Source organism: Alligator mississippiensis, chromosome 13 (genome assembly GCF_030867095.1).
Source record: "Alligator mississippiensis isolate rAllMis1 chromosome 13, rAllMis1, whole genome shotgun sequence".
In the NCBI taxonomy this organism is placed as follows: Eukaryota; Metazoa; Chordata; order Crocodylia; family Alligatoridae; genus Alligator; species Alligator mississippiensis.
The window spans coordinates 1,229,291-1,244,609 of NC_081836.1; positions in this window are offsets into that span (position 1 = coordinate 1,229,291).

The following is a 15,319-nucleotide window of genomic DNA, read 5'->3' on the forward strand; positions in this document are numbered from 1 at the left end:
AAGCACTTGCACTCAGGACTCCTGGTTAGGTCCCTGGCTCTGCCGTGGACTTGCAGGAGAACTCTCCCCTTCCTGTGCCTCTTTTCTCCCATGTGCCAGAGAGACCCATGCCCGAAGGCAGGCGAGGGCTGAGGGACTTGTGCTGCGCTCTGAAGTGGAAGCAGTGCCCAGGAAGGGCATGGCTGCAGCTCTCCCCTGCCCTTCAGCCACAGCCCTGCTCCTCCAGGACGCTCCTGGCTGCACGCAGCCTGCACAGGACGACACGTGCTGAAGACAGGGCGGTCGCACTGGGATGGATTTGGCGGACACAGTCCATGGAACAGCAGTTCGAGACGCCCTGCTCCAAGAGAGGCTTGACCCTTGGGAGGAGGAAGGGGGACCCCAGGGAGCCTGGCAGCAGCAGGAGTGGAGGGAGGGCCACGGCCATGCAGGAGCCCACAGGCCCCAAGCTAACCCCTTATGGGCTGCACGTGGCCCACGAGTTCGACAGCCCTGACCTAGTCCAACCTCTCGCATAGCACAAGCCAGCGAATTTCCCCCAGCAAGTTTTAAATATAAAAACAGATGAAAGTAATAGAGTAATATGCATTTTTTAAACACATATGTAACTATTTGAAGTGATCAAGAAACCACCACGTTCCTGGGCAGGTTCTTGCAAAGGTTAATCATCCTCACTGCTGCAAACCTGCAGGCTACTTTTGGTTTCCAGGTGGGTCTTGTCCTGCCTTTGCCTGTGAAGTTAAAGAGGGCTCTTCCATTCCAGTCATGCAAACCAGTCTTCTGTATTAGGAACCATAGAGAGGCATGGAGTCCATCAAACCAGGATTCGCACTTATGCAATAACTACAGCAAAAGCTGTGTTAACTGGCACTTTATTAGCCGGATTCCCCAGCATCTCCCATTCCCAGGGGATGCCGGATAACAGAGCTTTTACTGTAGTGGGGCATGGGGTATTTTGTTTATATCATTGATCCCCCGTGTTGTTACAGGCTGTTAATCCCAGCTGGTCATAAAACGTGTCCCATGCCAGGTCATTACTGCTATTTTGGAGTGAATAAAATCAGACCTAGGCTGATGGGTTTTTAAGCAACACAGGTCCAATTAAAGAAACAGCCCCCGCCTCAAACACCTATCTCTTTTCCAACCCTAGGGCAATGCTAGAATATGAAATAACTGACCTCACTGTGTACTCACATCCTACTTCTAACTGTTTCTTTAGTCATGAGACTTATATCTTGCCCCATGAGCAAACAGCCCACATGTAGGAAGCAACAGCAGATTCCCCAAAAAAGCCCCAAAACTTAAGTACTCCAACTCCATGCCCTTACCTCACTGCCCACCCCGACACAGAAAACCCTCCGGCTAATCCCAGCCCCGCTTCCCAACCACTACTTATATCCAGATATAAGACACCTCATCCTACTTCCCACCCCCTGGCCAGGCGGCCACCACCTCTCACACCCCACCCCCAGGGTAGATCCCTCCACCCTCCCCAGTGCCCCTTCTAAGCTCACCCCCCACCTAGAAGGGCTATGGCTGTCCCAGAAAAATCACACAGACACATAACTCTCCCTTCCCCAATCCCCAACAAACACAACATTAAATACAAAAGAACTGCAAGCAAAAGAAACCAAGTCCCATAACTCTTGTCTCGGTCACCACTGAAGGGCAACATCAACAGGTGACCTGTGGCAGCACCCCCCGGGCAGGCCTGCACGCTTCCTCCATCCAGGCAGCCAGCGTGGTACCCGGCGGGAGCCCATCCTCCCCTCGGAGAGGAGACGGCCATGGCAGCAGTTCACAATTGACTTATGTTGCCATCAATGGTTAATCCATAATATCAATAATGGCATCGTGCTCATCCCCCTCACCCGAGCCATACTACTGTAGTTGTTCATGTCTGTTTTCCTTGCCTTTCCTTTTCTCTCCAGTTTCTGCACTTTCCAATTTAATTCAACCTTCTCTTTTTCTGGAATAAAACATTTCTTTTTCCTTCTAGTCTTTGATTCCCTTTCAGCAAGTTTTAACTGCCTAGAAGCCTGCCTATTAATTGATCTCCCTTGGCATTAAACAGAGGTACCATGCACTAAATATCCAGTTCAGTTCCAGCAATCTGCAAGGTAGGGACTGAATGAAGAGATTATTTATGGGGCGAGATTGCTCAGGCCAAGTAGGACATGTGCACACCTGATTACACCCAAATCAAAGCCTAAGCCCTAAGCAGCTTTGACAATCCCAGCCAAGTCCTACCTCCTATTTTTCTCACGAAGGGTCTTCAAAGGGATTCAAGTCAAGAATGTCCAAGTTCACAGGCAGACAGCGGCTATTCATAGTTTCATAGCTGGTAGGGTCAGAAGGGACCTGAGCAGATCATTAAGTCTGACCCCCTGCCATGGCAGGAAAAGTACTGGGGTCAAATGACCCTGGCGAGGTGTTCATCTAACCTCCTCTTACAGACCCCCAGGGTAAGAGCCAGCACCACTTCCCTTGGAAGTCGGTTCCAGATCCTAGCCGCCCTGACTGTGAAGTAGTTCCTACGGATGTCTAATCTGAACCTACCCTCTGCCAGCTTGTGACCATTACTTCTTGTCACTCCTGACAGTGCTTGGGGGAATGGGGACTCCCCCAGTGCCTGCTGCTCCCCCCTGACTAGTTTGTAACAGGCCACCAGATCCCCCTCAGCCGTCTCTTGTGAAGGCTGAACAGGTTCAGGTCCCATCGCCTCTCCTCATAGGGCCTGCCCTGCTGCCCCCGATCATGTGGATGGCCCTCCTCTGGACCCTCTCCTTGCTGGCCACATCCCTCCTGAAGTGCGGCTCCCAGAACTGGTCGCGGTACTCCACCTGCGGCCTGACCAGTGTCGCGTAGAGGGGGAGGATCACCTCCTGGGACCTGCTCGAGATGCAACTGTGGATGCACGACAAGGTTTCATAGTTTCATAGTTTCATGAAAGGTGCCGTTGGCCTTCCTGACCATGTCCCCACACTGTCGGCCCATGTTCATCTTGGCATCAATAATGACTCCAAGATCCTTTTCTGCCTCTGCACTGACGAGAAGGGAGTTCCCCAGCCTGTAGGTGTGCTGCTGGTTCCTCCTCCCCAGGTGCAGCACCTTGCGCTTGTCAGTGTTGAAACCCATCCTGTTCTCATCCGCACACCCCTGTGACCTGTCTAGATCTAGTTGCAGCCTATTCCTCCCTGCTAGTGTGCCCACGTCCCCCCACATCTTAGTGTTGTCAGCAAATTTGAACAGGGTGCTTTTACCAAGTCGCTGATGAAGATGTTGAACAGCGCGGGCCCGAGGACCAGCCCTGAGGGACCCCACTGCCCACATCCCTCCAGGTCGAAAACGACCCGTCTACCACCACTCCCTGGGTGCGGCCCTCCAGCCAGTTAGCGACCCATTTGACTGTGCAGGTGTCGACGCCACAGTCTCCGAGTTTTTTAACAAGAATGGGGTGGGAGACAGTGTCGAAGGCCTTCCTGAAGTCCAGAAAGACTACGTCCACTGCTACCCCTGTGTCTAAGGATGTTGTGAGCTGGTCGCAGAAGGCACCAGGTTGGTCTGACAGGACCTGCCTCGAATGAACCCGTGTTGGTTGCCCCTGAGCATCACCTCCCCTGCCGGCCCCTCGTGGACATGCACTGGGATAACTCTCTCAAAAAGCTTAGGTAAGACTACGTGGCCTATAGTTTCCTGGGTCCTCCTTCCTCTCTTTTTTGAAAATGGGAACCACATTGGCCCTTTTCCAGTCCTCCGGCACCACACCAGAGCACCGCGAGTGCTCATGAAGCTGTGCCAGGGGTCCCGCCATGACCTCTGCTCACTCCCTCAGCACTGTGGGGTGGAGATCGACTGGACCTGCTGATTTGAACATGTCCAGTCCCTCCAGGAGTTCCCCGACTAGGTCCTCTCTGACCCTGGGCCTAGGAGCGCCTCCCCCGGGGCCTGAGGGGGTCCTATTCCAGCAAAACCAGTCTGCCTTTCCCATTGCTTGATGACTTAGTGCAGTGCCATCTTCTGCCCCAGCCACAGGTGCCTTCAGGTGGGGCAGAAGTAGGACAAGATGTGCTGTGACAGGCCCTGGCCGAGGTGGGTCCCAAGAGCTTAGGGGGAGCTTTAGTTAAGGAGGGCCAATGGCTCCCAAACGGGCCTGACCAAGCTATATCCAAAGTAAGATATTACCAGAAGAGATTGAAGACATCTGCAATTCTGCAGCCAGTTGTCTCACAGCTACCTGGCTTTTGACCTTGTTCAAACTGGACAATCAAGGAAGAAATTAATTTCATGTCAAGCCAGAAGGACGATATTTCCTTTTTTCCTGCAAAACACAAAATGGGAGGCTAAAAAGTTGGGGTCAAAAAAATGTTGTGTGGACTTCAAATAAAATATTTCATTTAGTTTTTTGTAACTCTATTTTTATATTAAGTTAAGGTAAGTTTTGTAATGAGAAAGCATTTGGGAACAAAAATAATTTCCTTAAGGAGGTCTTGAAACAAAACACCACCACATGCTTCTTTTTGGCCAACACAAGCGGATAAAATTGGCAAAAGGTTGTGGTCAATTGAATGGGTCAACCCGAAGGGGAGCTTTTTGTCAGAAAAAGAAAAGCATCATTCAAAAAAGACGAGGTTTACAGCAGCCTGCCCCACAGGAGGAAGGAAGCAGCAGGGGACGGCAGCAGGCCGCGGCTCAGCGCGAGAGGGTGGCGGGAAGGGGAATTCCTGTAACGCCGCATGCACGGGCCTGAGCCGGAGAGCCAAGTGCCGGGAAGCCGGGGGAAATCCAGAGAGCCCTGTCATCCTCCAGGGCCGGGAGCAGAGCACAGCAAGCCCCTGTGCGGCGGCAGGACAGCTGGACAATGCAGCCCCTAAAATGAGGAACAGAGAAATGCAAAAGAAAACCTCTGCGGGCACAGGGATCACGGGAGCCAACAGCACTGATTCCCCCCAACAGTCAGAGGTGATTTCTAGACTTGCCCAGCCACAAGGCCCGGCTCTAGAGCTCTTGACTTCCGTAAGACCCCAGGTCCAGCTGCAGCGGTAAGTGGCAGCGCCTACCAGGCACGCAGGCAGCAACAAGCTTCTTAGCAACCAAATGCCTATGGCTAAACTGGCTCCTCTGCTGAAAAGTGAAGCCAGCCTGTGGCTACAAGGAGGGGCTGCTTACTAGCGTGGGAGGCAGTACGGACTGACTAGTGGACCCAGCAAGGAGCAGAGAACTAAGTGCTTAGCCCATCTCTGACCCCTCCATGGACACAGTTGCTGCATGGAGGATTTCGTGGTGAGCAGCAAAGTGGAGAAGTCTCCGTGATGCTGCAGGGCAGGCACATGGAGAGGGAAGCAGATGCCCCAAGGCTGGGGAACCGCTGCAGGGCAATGCAAGCTGGGACCTGGAAAAATCCCACTCCTGGCACGCTGCAATAAACTGGTGACTGGAAACTGCATCTCATTTACTTCCTTCCCAAAGTTCATCCTCCCCTACCTGCTTCCCCCCTTTCCTTTATTGTCTGGAATGAGGCATGCACACACACACACAAAACAAAAAAACCCCACCAAAAAATCCTGGCTCGCTGGTTGTTTCACTCCCGGAGCTGCCTGGCACCAGGAGCCTGCTCTGCCTGGCAGGGAGCGGTGCTGGAGCTCAGCTCCGAGACGCTTCTGCTCCCCAGAGGTTTCCAAAGACTATTCGGCTTGTCTGAGCACTGCTGAAAGAGGCAGCTTGAAAGGGTGCTCAGACATTCCCAGGACTGGGCCTGGCACAAGCAAAATGCGGTGCTGGCATTTACTCTGCTCCTGAACAAACAGGAGGGAGCTGGCACGAGGTTTCAGAGCCCGATGTGGGACCAGTCATCTGTGGATGACAGAGGGAGTTATAATTGCTGTAGTGAAATAATCGGAGCTGACCCTTAGAGAATGGATTACAGAGAGAGAAATGCATTTCCCTGCATCAGCACTGAGCAAGGCTTAGGGAGTCTGGGGCAGCTACGTGAGCCTGCGCAGGGAGGGGATGGTGGGTGGGGACGGGGACAGTGGCCTGGCTCACTCGGCTCTGCCAGGCACTTTTCCCCATCAGAGAGATGAAATCCTAGAAAACAGAACTGAAGAGGATTTTAGGCCCTGAACCCATTTCAGAATAAGAAATGAAAGCCAAGGAAACTGTCCCTGCAGGCACGGTGCTCTCACACAGGACAACTGCAGGCCCATGGGGTTGAGCTGGGAGCTTTCCTCCTCTCCCCTCCCTGGGAATCCAGCCACAGCAGTGGTTGCTGAACGGTCCACGGCCTATGTGAATCGTGTCTGCCGGACATTTCAGTGAGACCTTGGTCAGCGCCTACGTCTGGTTCTCGGGGCACTGCTGTAAGAATCACCCAGGAGCTGGTTTGTATTTCCACCCTGTCAGCTCTCCCAGTCTGGAACTAGGAGCTCATCCAGTAACGGCTCCCTGCAAGCCTGGGGGGAAACGGGTTGGTAGGGGATGGTGCCGGTGACCCGTACCAATCCTGCTTGCTTTATTAGTGAAGCAGGCCTGCCTTTCAGAAGTGCTGAGCACCCAGAAGTCAGTGAGAGCAAAGCAGTACGAGCAAGGAGGGGAGAGGTGCTATTACCACTGCACGTGACACTGGGGAGGCCTTACTGGACTCTGCGTCTGTGTTTGTACTTTTAAAAGGATGTTGATAACAAAACGAGGTTCAGAAAAGAGCCAGTGAGTCATGGTCCAGTAAGTCTGTTCTCCCTTCTTTTGTTAGTATTTTATTCTGTTTCTGTAATTGCTGTTTTGGGAAGGGTGACATGTAAATCTAATAAAGAAATAAATACTGTTGGACCAAAGGGAGCCCCGCGGATGCAGCTTAAGGAGATGACTGGATAGTGATCTGGAACCTCGGCAGGAAGGTTTTTCATAGCAGAGCACTTTCTAATCCAGCAAAAAACAGTCTGAGCAAGATCCAATGGCTGTAAAGCCGAACCTAATGCTCCAGCACTGCAGCCTGGAAATAAAGTGCAAATTTGTAACAAAGGAGGGTAAGTAATTTCTGGAACAGCTTCCTCTTCCCCACGGGGCGTCCCAGCGGAGACCAGAGGTCTTTGCTCGAAGGCTGCTGTAGCCAGTCCAGGGAGACTAGGGAGGCTCTGCAGCTTTCCCCAACAGCGCAAAAATAGTCCACTGCTTTTGCTGGGGTCAAGGGCTTATGCACACGCCTGAGGGTGGATTACCTCTCTGCCCCAAAACACTTTCTAGACTAGAGAAGTAGGTCGTGTCTTTGACCAAGCCAGCCAAATACCCCGCAGCTGCCTACAACCATACAAAAGGAAGTCCCCACCGAGCACACGGCTCTGCCTCTCACGAACCAGGCCACACTGCAACCCAGAAGGATCATCGAGCAATTACAGCCTGTGCTTGAAAAAGGGCAGACCTCGGGAGAAGTATTCTGCCCTCTCTCCTGTCCCGCTGCTGGTCTTCAAACAGCCCCCGAACCCAGCCCAAGTTGTCGCCAGAAGCAAACTCTCCTCTGAGCAATAGACACCAAAGGGGACACAACCCTGCCTTAATGATAAATACAAAACCTGTCAACCCATCTCAGCTGCCACCACAACTGACAGCCTCACAGTGACACCACCAGAATCCATGGGTCCTTCACATGGAAATCATGGCATGTGGGACATCTCCCCCAGTGCCCCGCATGCCCTTGTGGAAACGGTGGGGAGGAAGCTAGGCAGAAACTATGCACCAGTGAACAAACTTGGCCAAAAGACAAAGGGCAGGAACAGCGAGCGCTGGCAGGAGAACGCTTTTCCCAGAACAAGGGCTCCCCTTCTCAGCTCACGCTTGCTGTGCTAACGGGACATTTACAGACCACCTGCAAAAGACGGGCTGGGAGCAAATATCCATCATCCTACTAGACACTAGAACCAGGGAGTGAACAAGACACGGACTTCATGGCTCGTTATAATCCACCCGTCCTGCTAACCTCTCTGCACCCGACATGATTGTGACCCTCGCAGTGGGCTTGCGCTTCTCAGGCTATCGCTGCCGCTTCGCTTCTCTTGTCTGTTAGCTTCCTGATAACATCTCTTTTATCCTGGCTTTAGTCACATGTGGAGTATTATGCAGGCCGTTCTGTCTTCTCTTTAGCTCAAACTGCGCCTGCTTGTTCCTCAGCCCTGAGGAAGACTGCTTGGTACCTGAAACATTGCTCCCAACTATCAAGGTGGGGCAATACCACCCACAAAGATCCTGGATTCCTGTATTTCCTGGGCTGCAGGGCTACAACATCACTCCAAGACTACTATACCCTTGCGGAGATGGTCCCTGCACTGGGGCGGGTTGGTGGGTCACATCCTGCCCACCCACCCAAGTCTACAGGTGCATTCTTGGCCTGGAAATTCAGCAGTGCGGCTGCTCTGAGTTCATCCCCAGTGTGCAGCTCCAGGCCTGCCAGAGACCAAGGGCTAAAGAGTGGATGCTGGGGGTGAGCCCAGAAGAGCTTCGCTGGTGAGCGTCTGGGTCTGGAGCTTGTCTGCAGACTCTGGTGGGCCGGGAATGCTCGAAGCCCCTGGTGCCAGGATCTGATACTGCCACTGTGCAGACAGGGCCTAGCAGGGCACAAACAAGCCAAAATGACCCTAAGGAGCACCCCAGATGTGTGACTATCTCCAGCACCTGGACAGTTTGCAGTGGCAAGGTCTGCTCAGTAGCCCATCAGAGTCTAACCGGGGTACATTTAATGTGGAGAGTGGAGGCGCACACGAAGCAAAAGCAGAGGCTGGGCCTTTAATGAGCAATTGGGAAAGAGAAACCTTATTGCCACACATTACTCATTTCTGCTTTCCGTGCAAATGTCACGGAGAAGGCACAAGGGGGGCTGTGCGCAGGCACCGGGGACCAAAGTGCTTTCCATTTGGCCAGTGGGGCAGGAGAGGCCGTCCAGCCTGTCCACAGCGTTCCTGTCCCGTGGAGCTCCTGTGTCATCATGCCACTGTCACCGAGATCAGGATCTGGTGGGAAGCCAATGACATTATATGTGGGCGACTAGCAGCCGTGAGCAGTCTGTAAGCGCTACCTGGAAATCCAGGGACAGACCCTCCACAGGTGTAAATCAGTACAGCTCCATGAAACCATGCGGATTTACACCAGCTGGTCCACAGGGCTGAACAGCTGTAATCTGTACAGGCACAGCTGAAGGGGAATAGCAGAGAACTGGACTGTGGCAGTTCGAGCAGCGTGTGTAGTGGTGGGGCACACTGACAGGGACGTTACCTATTGTAGTTCAACAGGATTGGCCCAGCGTACGCTAAGCAGCCCAGCACCTGGAACAAGGGAGTCCTGGCCCAGGACCAAGGCTCCTCGGTACTGTGCTAATGCAAATAAATGACAAATAAAGCATTACCACACTATTTGGATTGCCAGGGAGATAGTAGCATCTAAACACAACTCTGAATGACACCGTCTGTTGCTCCAATAAGTACTGTGGGTACGGCAGGTAGTCTAGTTGACCTGATAGTTTTGAATGTACGCCATTTTATTAACAACTCGGGGAAATATAAAGAAGTGCTGAATGATGCTAGAAAGACTAGCAACTCCCTGAAGCTTAAGCCCTCAACTAAATTAAACTATTTTGCCCCCCGAGGGCTCCCCTATAACTGAAGAGCACTGAGTCAGTGGCTCACCATATGGACAGTCTTTTTCCTGTGCTGTACCAGTATTATGGACACAGGATTGCAACCACATACGATAATTTCCCAGTGCCTAGAGACCACTGGCCTGGCATTCAGATGACCGAGTGCTAGTCTCAGGTCTGCCAAGCGACTTCAGTTGAGCTCCTGTCTCTGTGACTCAGATCTTGAAGCACTCAACAGGAGAGGTTCTGTCTCATTAGCCCTCCTTTGCAAATGGAAACAACTATGGGTGAAAGATAAGAGCTAGCGAGGCATTATCATTAGCATTTCTGCTATGTAAGCACCAAAGCAATATTTTATTATCCAAAAGTGCCACCTCCTCATATAATAGACCCATGTGATGATCTGTTTGCCATGAGATTCAGCGCCCAGCACAGTGGGGCTCTGATCAGAAGCCACTGGGATAATAATAGCGAATAACCTCTGCAACAGACTCCTTGGTGACACCCGCTGCCCCGCTCAGAATCCTGCTTCCAGGTAACCTTCCCTTCTCATGTCACACAAAGGATTCAGCACTCGATGTGATGATCATACAATGTATTAATATATTTTCCTATCATTTTACCTTTCCAGGATCTCAGGGGTAGGAGCACATGTGTGAATGTGGCTGTAATGTAAACCACACCATCATCTATCACTTTTCTCAGTATTATAAAAGTGCCCATCCGCTCTGCCTTCTGAAGGACCCTGGTCTTATAACCGTTTCACACAGTTTTTGTGGTTGTTAGAGCAGGTGGATTTGGGGTTCTTATAGCAGATGGATTTGTAGACCCTCATTTAAGGTAGACAGATATTATTTTGTTTCTCTTCTACCTTTTCAGTCACCTGAAGTCCCCCCTTTCTATGCAGGCTTTTAAGGTGGTCATTAGCCGTGAACTTCCTGGCAATCTTGTGGTTATTAAGGCATCATCCCCTGCTTGGTAAGCTACTCACCCCTGGGAATGTATTAAGAGATTTGAAGGCCAGAAGTGGCCCTTATGATCTTCTGCTCTGACCTCTTGCTGAATGCAGCGAGCTCAGGGCTCTGTCCCAGAGTCTGTCACCCGCTGGCACTCACACCTGACTGCTGTGCTTCCCCAGCCACCACAGCACCTTCCGGGGCCACCATCCCACAGCCACCCCTACTCCCCTCCTAGCTCTCTACGGTGCCGCGGATGCCTGCGGGTCTGTTGCCCTCAGCCTCTCTCCCCAGCAGCTCCTCTCCCTGCAGACATCAGGCGTGTAGCCCCGAGCTCCCCACTTCTGGTGCTGTGCACCTCTGACCAGCCCCAGGCGTGTCCCCGCAGCTCAGCGAGAAGCCTGCTCCCATCCGTGGCCCTTTGCACAGCCAATTGCCTTCCACCTGCCTCCAGCTCTGCCCTTCTGCCTCCTGCGATGCAGGTTGCTCCCAGGCAGGCACTTGCAGCCCTGTAGCCCTCCCCTGGCCGCTCCCTCTCCAGTAGCTGGCCCCAGCTCAGCAGCTCACCACAAATTGCAGCCCTCGCCTGCTGCTCTCTTCCCCTTCAAGGAGCAGGGGCCTTAGCCCCATTATACCGAACACAGGCCAGAGAACCTCACCCAGTCATTTCTGCGTGGTGCCTGACAGCCCGCGGTTAGAGCAGAGAGATCTTTGCAGCAGACCGCCAATCCAGCACGTCCTCCGAGACTTAGTCACCCTGAGTCCTTATCATTAAAGACAAAGCTATAATCTATTTATCAGACCTGGCTTATTCTGATCTGTGTAATGCTCTCAGGCACTAAGTCAGCTCCAGAAACATAAAAGGTGAAATGCAGGTGATTTACCAGGTCATTTTGTCCCTTATCTCTCCCTTCTCCCAGGCTGTTGGATAGCGCATGGTTACTCTCTGCAGTGTTTTCTCTCCTCCCCTGTCCTGAGTGTTTTCAAGGCAAATAGCTAATCCAGCACAAGCATTGCACAGTGCACACGCGCGTATCTGAGTGCAGACGAGGCCTGTGGGAGCAAGACAACTGGAGAGGGCAGAACTGCAGACCCCAGCGGGTCAAAGTCGGTCTCTCCCTGCTATCAGGCTTGTCCCCCTCTGGCTGGGGGCAGAGCAGAGAGATGTTAGGAAGGTGTAGGGTCCTGCCATGTTGTAGCTCTTCTCCAGAAGGCATGGGAGTGCCCCGCTTTCCCCATGTTGTGCCTGTCCAGTGGTGCCCACATGGCTAGCTCAATAGTTCCATTTACAGAAGATCCTTGTTACAAAAATTATTTGATAATGAAGAAATTAGGTACTCTTACATCCAGCTTCCACCAAACTATGTGCCAACTTTGCAAAATAATTCTCATACCTCCACTCACAGTGAGTGGCACCTTGCTGCAGCACTAGTAGTGAATACATTTGCATTTATGAAAATCAGGGGGATTGCATCATAATGGACTTCCCATTTCTACTTGATGCGAATGTTCAACTGACAATTCAAGAAAAGATCAGATGGGATTAGGTAGCACAGGAATTGAGAAAAATCTGGATCATTTCAACCATAAGCATAGCTGTGTGTGGTGTGCTGGGCTCTCAGGATGGGTACCACACAAACTGTGTGAATTCACCGTGTGAAATGGTTATAAGACCAGAGTCCTTCAGAGAGCAGAATGGATGGCACTTTTATAATACTGAGAAAAGTGATAACTGATGGTGTGGTGTGCATTACAGCCACATTCACGAATGTGCTCCTACCCCTGAGATCCTGGAAGGGTAAAATTATAGGAATAAAATATTAATAAAGTGTATTATCATCACATCTAGTAGCCCTAGTTATGAGCAAAGACCCTCCCTCCTTGTGAAATATACTGTCCAAATACAGAGCAAAAAGACAATTATCCCATTGCTCCAGTTATCCCACTGATTTTACTGGGGCTGCTCATTGGGAAAGGCACAGTATGTCGCACATCGTAGTTTGGAGAGTTCCAGATCCATCCCAAGTCAGCACAGCCTCATCCTCCCACTTGGCTTTCTCCATCAAGCTTTATTTTTATATTGCTCAGCATCTTCCTTTTCCTCCTCGGTGAAACAGAAAGCAGGATTGTTTCCTTTGTTCCATCACAAATGCTAGCCAGGAATTCTGGTAACGGGGGGAGAGCAAAGGAAACCTTAATATAGTAACTCCGCGTGGCAGCCTCCCCTTTTGGGTGTGCAGCATTGCATTCCCAGAGCAGCTCCTCGGCTACAGAGGTCTCGCAGTTGATAAGAGAATCAAGCTCCTTCCCAAGGAATTGGAGAGCCTAGTGTCCACAATGCATATGCCAGGTAGCATACCGCACACGGCTACCAAATCTGAAACTCTTTACCTATCCCCTCACTTACATGACATTCGTACCATTACGTACGTGTGTGCCTTTGCCTTTGCCACCTCTTAGTCCGAGCCCGTCTTTGCTCTACTACGTTGCCTTCTCCTGACATCCCACGCAATGCGGTTTGGTAGCTCGTGCCCGCTCTACCGTTCTTAGCATTATGACACGAGAGACCTGCACATCTGATGCTCCCAGACCCAGGTGCAACAGGTCTGGTCAAGGAAGTCTTTTGAATTGAGTTGAAAATTTTCCACAGGAACACAGTGGTTTGCCATGCCCAGCAGGAATTTCCGGCCAAAACCAGTCAGCCACCCATCGGGGGGGGCAGAATACAATGCTGGGATATGGGAAGCCCAGGATTAAGCACCTACACCGCCTGACTCAAAGCCATGACTTCCATTAACCATTACAAGCAAAATAGGATATATACCTCGTTTTGTTTCCCTCTTAAGCCTCTTTGGGCTTGTATTCACTAGGGGGAAAGTGTCCTTAATTTGAGTTAATTAACACAAGGATAAATTAACTCACTTAGCAGCTCCATCTAAGCCAAAGGTTTCCCTACGGTCTTTAATAAGAACAGCTAATTTACATTAAAATGACAACTGCCTTAATGGGGATATTTCTTTGGATTAGCTATCTTTTTCCGAGGGAACTGCGCAACATCAGATTCCTCAATGCAAACTGCTTATAAAATCAATAAAATTGCTTATAACAATGTTTCTGGTCATGATTACACAGGGCTGTGGAAATGACGTTGTATTTCCCGGCCTAGCATTTCCAGTGAGAATGATGGTCTGGCAGACACTTGGAAAGTTTCATCTGAGAGAGCAGACCCTTTCTTCCCTTCTGCCTGTGGTAACACAGTGGTAACAAGTCCATAACTAAACTGCTGATTAATCTGCTGCTTAACAAAAGCGGTGCAAATTATTTAAACTCAACAGGTTGGAAGGAGCCCCTGGGCCATCAGCCTGTTGAGCTGTCACTTTGCATTTTCCAGCCCTGTGAGTTAATATGAGAGGTCTGAACTCTCCTACACAAAAAAAAAGGTCTTAACAGACCTCGATTTTAATAAGCACAAAAGACCATATTAGCCTGTAAGCAACATGAAGCCTGTGGCATGTACGGATAAGGCCAGGAAATCGGGATGCTGGGCAAGCCCCTGCACACAAGTGCATCGGGTCACTGCGCTGCTCTTGGGATTGCAGCGATTCATAGCGGTGTCGCATGGCAAGCAGGTTGCAGAGGCTGGGCACGGTCTAAGGGCAAAGTGGAAAGAACAGACTTCCCACGGTCAAAGCGGTAGCAGGATCCAGTGGATGAAGGTGAACGTTAGACAAAGTCCATCTAGACATAAGATGCGAGTGCTTTGCTATGACAGTAACTAAGCAGAACAGGTTCCAGGGGCTTGGTGGGTTCTTCATCACTGGGAAGTTTTTAATCACAGGGTAATATTTTTTCTGGAGATTGTTTTTAGTTCAAGGAGGAAGTATTTTAAAGAGGGCCTTTGGCTTGTTTTATCCACATGGTTAAATGGAGACCCTTTCAGTAGTCAGACCTCTTCTCCCTCCCGTGCTCGGAGGACAGACCCTGAAGGTGCACCCCCACATGCAGAGGCGTGCATTTCCAGCGGCACACATTTGCCCGTCCTCTCCAGTCCTATCATTTCACAACTCCCAGCAAGAACGACACAGCCTCTCAAATGAGAGGCAACTGTGATTAGAGAGCCAGTGGAGCCAGACGAGCAATTATGTAACTCAAGGACTTGGAAGACGTGAGGCTAGCAGGCAAAGCTCGCAGCAGTAAGAAGCTGCGGTAGCATTCACAGACTCGGTTTCTGTTAAGCCACACTGGCTCGTCGGGGACCGCTGCTGCCAGTCAGGTGGGTCTTTCATCTGCCTGACCAGTACCGGCCACTCTGCACCTGGGAAGGGGCAGAACTTACTGGGGCGTGGACTGTGCTCCACCCCGTGGAGCGGGGCGCCGGGGTCAAGGCATGTGGCGTCGCGACACGACGGCCTCTGCATCCTGACACCGTCGCCAACACCAAGCTGGCAAGGGACAGAGACTGCTGCTGCCTCCCTGAGTGCTGCCTTCTACGATCAGCAGATGCCTCCTAGATACTGAAAATGGGAACGACCGTGTACAGTTTAATGCTTCGGTGACTCTGACGCTTACTGACAACTCCAGTCTCAGCTCCATTTACATTTTCCCTGTTTAAATCCACCAGCAAAACCACCACTGATTGTCCCCTACTGAACACCTCAGCTGGGGGCCACGAGACCAGCCTGGAGGTTGAGCTCCCCCTTGGATTTTGAGGGGGGATCTCTCCAGGATGGAAACTAATTGGCTT